The following is a 6,000-nucleotide window of genomic DNA, read 5'->3' on the forward strand; positions in this document are numbered from 1 at the left end:
TTGTACTCAGGCCAACTTTCCGCAATTTCATTTCAACAACTAGGTCGAACAGTGGAAATTATCAAGAAAATGATCAGAAGCCAGTTCTAAAACTAGTATAATAAATGTTTCTGGGAAACGGTCCATTCGGGTAAACGGTTCGTTCGGGGAACCGTTTTTCGGGGAAAAAAATTTCGGGAAAACTTCATTCGGGGAACTGGTTTTCGGGGAAATGCCGTACAATAGGAAAAACAGGAAGTTGATGCTCCCAATGGAGTAAGGTGGGGCAAAAGTTCGACCTTAGCCGAAAATTCAATTTTTTTCAAGAAATCGAAACAAATATAAATAAATGAATACCGTGTGGTGATTCTACCATCTATGAGCTAAAATTTTGCTGAACAAAGTTACGCCAAATGTCTTTTCAATTTTGAGTTACAACACATTTTGTATGTGTGTGTCTAATTCGAACTCTTGCCCGAAAATATTAGTTTGCTCACTAGTAAATCTGTTAAGAATATCAATTTGGCATCATCTAAATAAAATTCACCACGACATTTGAAGGACACTGCAGGAGTTTCTTCTAAAATTCTCCCAGCAGTTCATTCTGGAATTTCTCAAGAAATTTCTTTTGGGATTCCCATTTTTGAGAATTCATCCCTTCTTAATTCCTCCAACACTTCCTTCTGGGATTTCTCCAAGAATTTCCTTTGGGATTCTATTTGAGATTTCCTCCTTTTTGTATTCCTTATCAGGGGTTCCTTCAGAGTTCCGTCCAAGAGCTCCTCTCGGAGTTCCATTTTTTCTAAGGTTTTTCTAAAACTTTATGCATGGTTTCCATCGGGAGTTATTTCAAGCTTTGCTTCTCCTCTGTTCCACCAGCAGTTTCTTTGGACATCTCTTCAGGGATTTTAAACGGAATTTATTTTGAAATTCTATCAGAACTTCTTTCTCAGTTTCCTAAAGAAGTCCCTTTCAGGATTTCTCCAGGAGTTCCTTCATGGTTTTCTCCAGGAATTCACTCCAATGTTCATTCCGAGATCTCTGCAGGAAACCCCTCCAGCATTCTTTCAAAACCCCTCCAGGAATTGCTTCTGGGATTCCTCCAGGAGTTCTTTTTCAGATTCCTTAAGGAATTCCTTCCTGGATTCTTCTGGAAGTTTCTTCTGGGATTCCTCGAGGACTTCCTTCTAGAATTTATTCAGGTTTTTTTTTAGGACTCCTTCAGGAACTTTCTCTGGCATTCCTACATTCACTCTTTCTGGAATTTCTCCAGGATTTTCTTTCCTAGATGTCACCAGGAGTACTATCTGTATATATCGTCTGGGATTCCCCAAAAGTTATTTTCGGGGCTCCTTCAGAAATTCCTTCCGGAACTCCTTCAATAATTTCTTCTGTGTTTTCTTCAGAAATTGAACCAAGGTTTATCCAGAAGTTCCTTCTGGGACTTCACAAATAGCTCCTTCTTAGATTCTCCCAGGATTATATTCAAGATTTTTTTTCAAGGTATTTTTTGGAATTTCTCTATGATTTCATTTCAAGATTCCTCCAGGAGTTTCTTCTGAAATTCTTTTGAAAGTTCCTTGATGGATTCCTTTTGAGATTCCTCCAGATTCTTTTGGGATGTTTTCAGAAGCCTTTTCTGGAATTCCCAGTAGGAATTCCTGTGAAAATGTTATCCATCTCCTGTTGGGGAAACCTATAAAGAACGCCATGAGAAATTCTTAACAAAGCTGCTAGATGAGCTCCCTAAGATATTGTTGGAGGAAATCTTCGAGGAAGTCCTGTAGAAACTATATAAGGAAGTCCTGGAAACTTGCCATAATGCCAAAAACTTAGATTTTTTTCCTTTGCAATCTTAGCGGCGTGCAGTGCCCTATAGCAAGCAGCAACATTATTCGTTCATTGTTCATTATTCTTTACGCAGTATTTCAAAACTATTTTCTCAGATACAGTTGTTGCGTCTAATAGCTGCCTGTCTTATGAAAGGAAGCCGGCATTCATGTCCTTTATTTGTTATTTACATTAATGTGGTGGAAAAAAAAATAGATCATGCAATATATTTTTTTTGTTTTTTTTTTTTTTTTATACTGGATAGTGATACTTTATGCAAGTAAAAAATGTATTAATTACGAAATACTTATCTATATATATAAAAATGAGTTTGAAGTTCCTTTGAGGCAACAAAACTCAAAAACGGATGAACCAATCAGCATGACCCTTGCACGGTTCGGTTTGTATTCGTGGTGGCTGTGTTTATATGTACAAAAAGTTACGACAATCAAAAAGAAGAGCAATTGTAGAATTACTGAAATTGTTATGAGCGGGGAAGAAACTCAAAGCGATCACAATAAAACCAATCTAGAGTGCGGTGCCAAAATGACTCCCCGGCAGTTGTCAAACAATCACAATCAAATGGCAGTACAACGTCTGCCGGGACAGCTAGTTTTCAATAAAGCTTAGTAGAAAGCTAAGTAGCATATCATACCCCCCTATCGTCACACTTCGTCACAAAATCATAGCCCCCCCCTCCTAAAAATCTACGTCATTTATGAACGACCCCTAACAGTGTAATTTCACATGACGGCACAAAAAAAAATTCAACAGACTGTAATTTTTCATACGGTGCATCAAAATTTCTTGAATTTTGCCTGTTTGACACTGACATCCTATTATATGTGCTGTGCATCATTGGTGCCTACAAATTTGGGCTCGATTGATTAATCTATCGCGAAGCTAGAACCGTTATCGTTAAACACTATTTTTAGACAACCAATTTTTGAACTGTCATATCTCCGAGCTGAACCAGTGAACCGAATTGAATGAAATTTCGAACGTTTATCAACAATATGTTGATATACTTGATGCGACATTATTAAATGCAATATATTCTCACGACGAATAAAGTTATACCGGTTTGACATTTTCACCCATATATGTAGAGGAAAATAAGTCAAGCTTACAATACCACACAAAAGTTACTAAATGTGTTCTTCCTTCAATCCTAATAGGCTCTAATTTATCTGATTAGAGATATCTTGAGATCAGAAGTAGAAAGTCTTTGTATAACGAAACTCAAATTTAATGACGTTGATGTAAAAAATTTACACTTTTTCGAAAAAGCTTCGGAATGTTGGCTTTGCAGTCTTTTGGGGAATCGAAAACACTGAGTTTAGCAAAGCCATCTTGACTAGGAAACCTTGACCGATTGGTAAATTGTAAAACTAATTCAATGTTTAAAACTTTGTATTGATAGTTGAATAATTATATTTTAGAACCCTTGAAAAAGGTCCCATACGGACCGAAACGTCGGGAAAAATCATAAACTAGTGTTTTCGATTCCCCAAAAGACTGCAAAGCCAACATTCCGAAGCAAAATCATCCCAGTCGCATCCCAACCAAGCATTTTTCGAAAAAGATCCAAAAAGTGTCAATCCGTAACTTTTTTAAACATTTAAAAAGTACCTATGTTTATATAACTTGTGAAGCACTAATATATTGTTGATGAACGGTCAAAATTTCATTCAATTCGGTTAACTGGTTTCTGAGATATGACAATTCAAAAATTAGTTGTCTAAAAAGTAGTGTTTTACGAAAACGGTTCTGGCTTCGCGAAAGGTCAACCAATCCAGCTCAAGTTTGTACCAATAATGCATATATAATAGGTTGGCAACAGGCCAAATTTGAGAATTTTTAAGGCACTCTATGAAAAGTTACAGCATGTTGAACTTTTTTGAGAGAGAAAAATAAAAGTTGCCTAACCCAAGCATTTTGGCCACCCCCTGTAAATACATGCACGATGATTGAAATAAGCGAATGGCGCATTAAACAACTTTTCATTATTAAGTCCACTATGAACTCAACGAGTGGTAACCCATTCTATTTCAATAAAACGCCAATAAATTATACGCTTCTACTAAATTCTCATAACAAACATTAGTTTTAAATTTTTATGGAAACACTTTATTTACGTTTTATATCGAATGAAAAAGCCGTTCCGTCTGCATCTCGGATAACAGCATTAATTTATCGTGATAATTTATACGTCTTTTTAGTGACTGGTGTGCGCACCCTGGCAAGCGGGGCTCAATGTTTCTCGCGAGGTCAGGATTCCGATGGCACCCCACACACAACGACACACTTGCCTACCAGCAAAGCAGAGGAAGAATCATACGAAGCCCGGACCAGAGAAGGCAGAGTTATTGTGCCGACCATCATCGCATCGTCGTCACCGTGTCGGTAAACTTGAGAAAGAGTGAAAATCACCAGCTCGTTCGGTAGTAGGAGATACGGCTTCCTTTTAACGACGACATTTCGGCTACAAACGATCACGAAAAACGAGCAAGACGACGACGGCGACGACAAAATTAAGTATCTTTATTACGAAACTAATTTAAATTTCGGGGTGTCATAAATAAGATGATTCTGCGTTAAGAGGTTTTTTTTTTTTAATTAATAAATATATTTCTACACCATTTAACTTAAGTTAATGGTGTCGCTGAAAAGCAGAGAAAATGGTTTAAGATCTTATTTTTAATTAACCTCCTCGGTAAGCCCGTGACGGCCAGCAATTGTTAAGCAACAGAGTAGATTCAGTGGTACAGCAGTGAAGCAGTCATTGTGTGGCTTGAACAACGTGAATAAATGAGAAAAGGAACAAGTAAACGAATTTGCATTCGATGATCACCTTTTGAATTATCGAAGTAGCACATAATGTGAATTAACTTATCGTTTTGCGGCTTCTTTTGTTTGATGATCGTCAATTTTCTGCTTTTACTCATGCCATAAATTTATCCTCCTATCATGGGTTACGTTTGTTATTTTTTTTTTATAGCATTGTACCATGTAAGGGAGGCGAATCATTTGTTTAAGTAACCACATTAGCACACATTAGTGTATCTGACGCTGTGGTCCTACAACATACACAAAATCAAAAGACAATGAAAATAAGGTAAAAAAATAGAAAACAAGAACAGATGCATTTAGTGTATTCTAATTAATTTCTAGACATATATAGTAAATAAAAATGGTTCTTCTATGATGGACATAAAAATTATCTTAATCGATATTATGAAATTGAAAATTGGGGTCTCCGGTTAGCCTAGTGATTAAGGCTATAGATCGCCAGACGGCGGGTTCGATTCCCATTCCGGTCGGGAATTTTTTTTCGACTCCCTGTATCATTGTGCTTGCCTCACAATATACTTATTCATGCAATGGCTGGCAAAGAAAGCCCTCCAATTAATAACTGTGGAAGTGCTCAAAGAACATTGCAAGTTGAAGAGAAGCAGGCCAAGTTCTAGTTGGAACGTCGAGCCAGAGAAGAAGAAGAAATTGAAAACTTACCTTTCTATATTTACGTATAATTTAATCAATAATATAGAACAATTGTTTAACAAGTTTGCTTAAATAGTTATTTATGCAGTGGGTTGCAAAAACATGATTTTTTTCAGCATGGGTCGTACATTTATCCAACGAGGTTTTCCGAGTTGGATAAATATGAAGAGTAAGGAAATATCCAGTTTTGCAACGAGTTGAATACAAAATTTAATGCATTTTTTTATTCTACGACTCATTTGAGTTGCATTATGAACATGCAACTCAAATTGGTTGCATTATGAACATTATGCAACTATTTTTCATTATGCAACTTATTTCAGTTACTCATTTCAAACTCGGACAGAAAGCAATCAGAATCAACAATCAAACCATGGGGGGGAGTTGAGGGAGGGGGGTGGCGTTGCGGCCGTTAACTGCTACATGTGCAAGTAGGAGAGGGGACAGGACTGGCTTACTTGTTCGATCTGCTGAATCGGATGAATTTTCCAGTTCACGGATCTGATAGGAACGGGCTCAATTGCGGTTGCTTACCAATCTTCTAGTTCACGGGTTCCCAACTGGTGGTCCGTGGCCCCCTGGGGGGCCGTGAAGCCACTCCAGGGGAGCCGCGATGTTACTAAAAAAATGTTAAATTGTTATTCTATTTTATGCAAATTATACCAATTTTTAATTTTGTATACCGCC

This window comes from Aedes albopictus, chromosome 2 (genome assembly GCF_035046485.1).
Source record: "Aedes albopictus strain Foshan chromosome 2, AalbF5, whole genome shotgun sequence".
In the NCBI taxonomy this organism is placed as follows: Eukaryota; Metazoa; Arthropoda; class Insecta; order Diptera; family Culicidae; genus Aedes; species Aedes albopictus.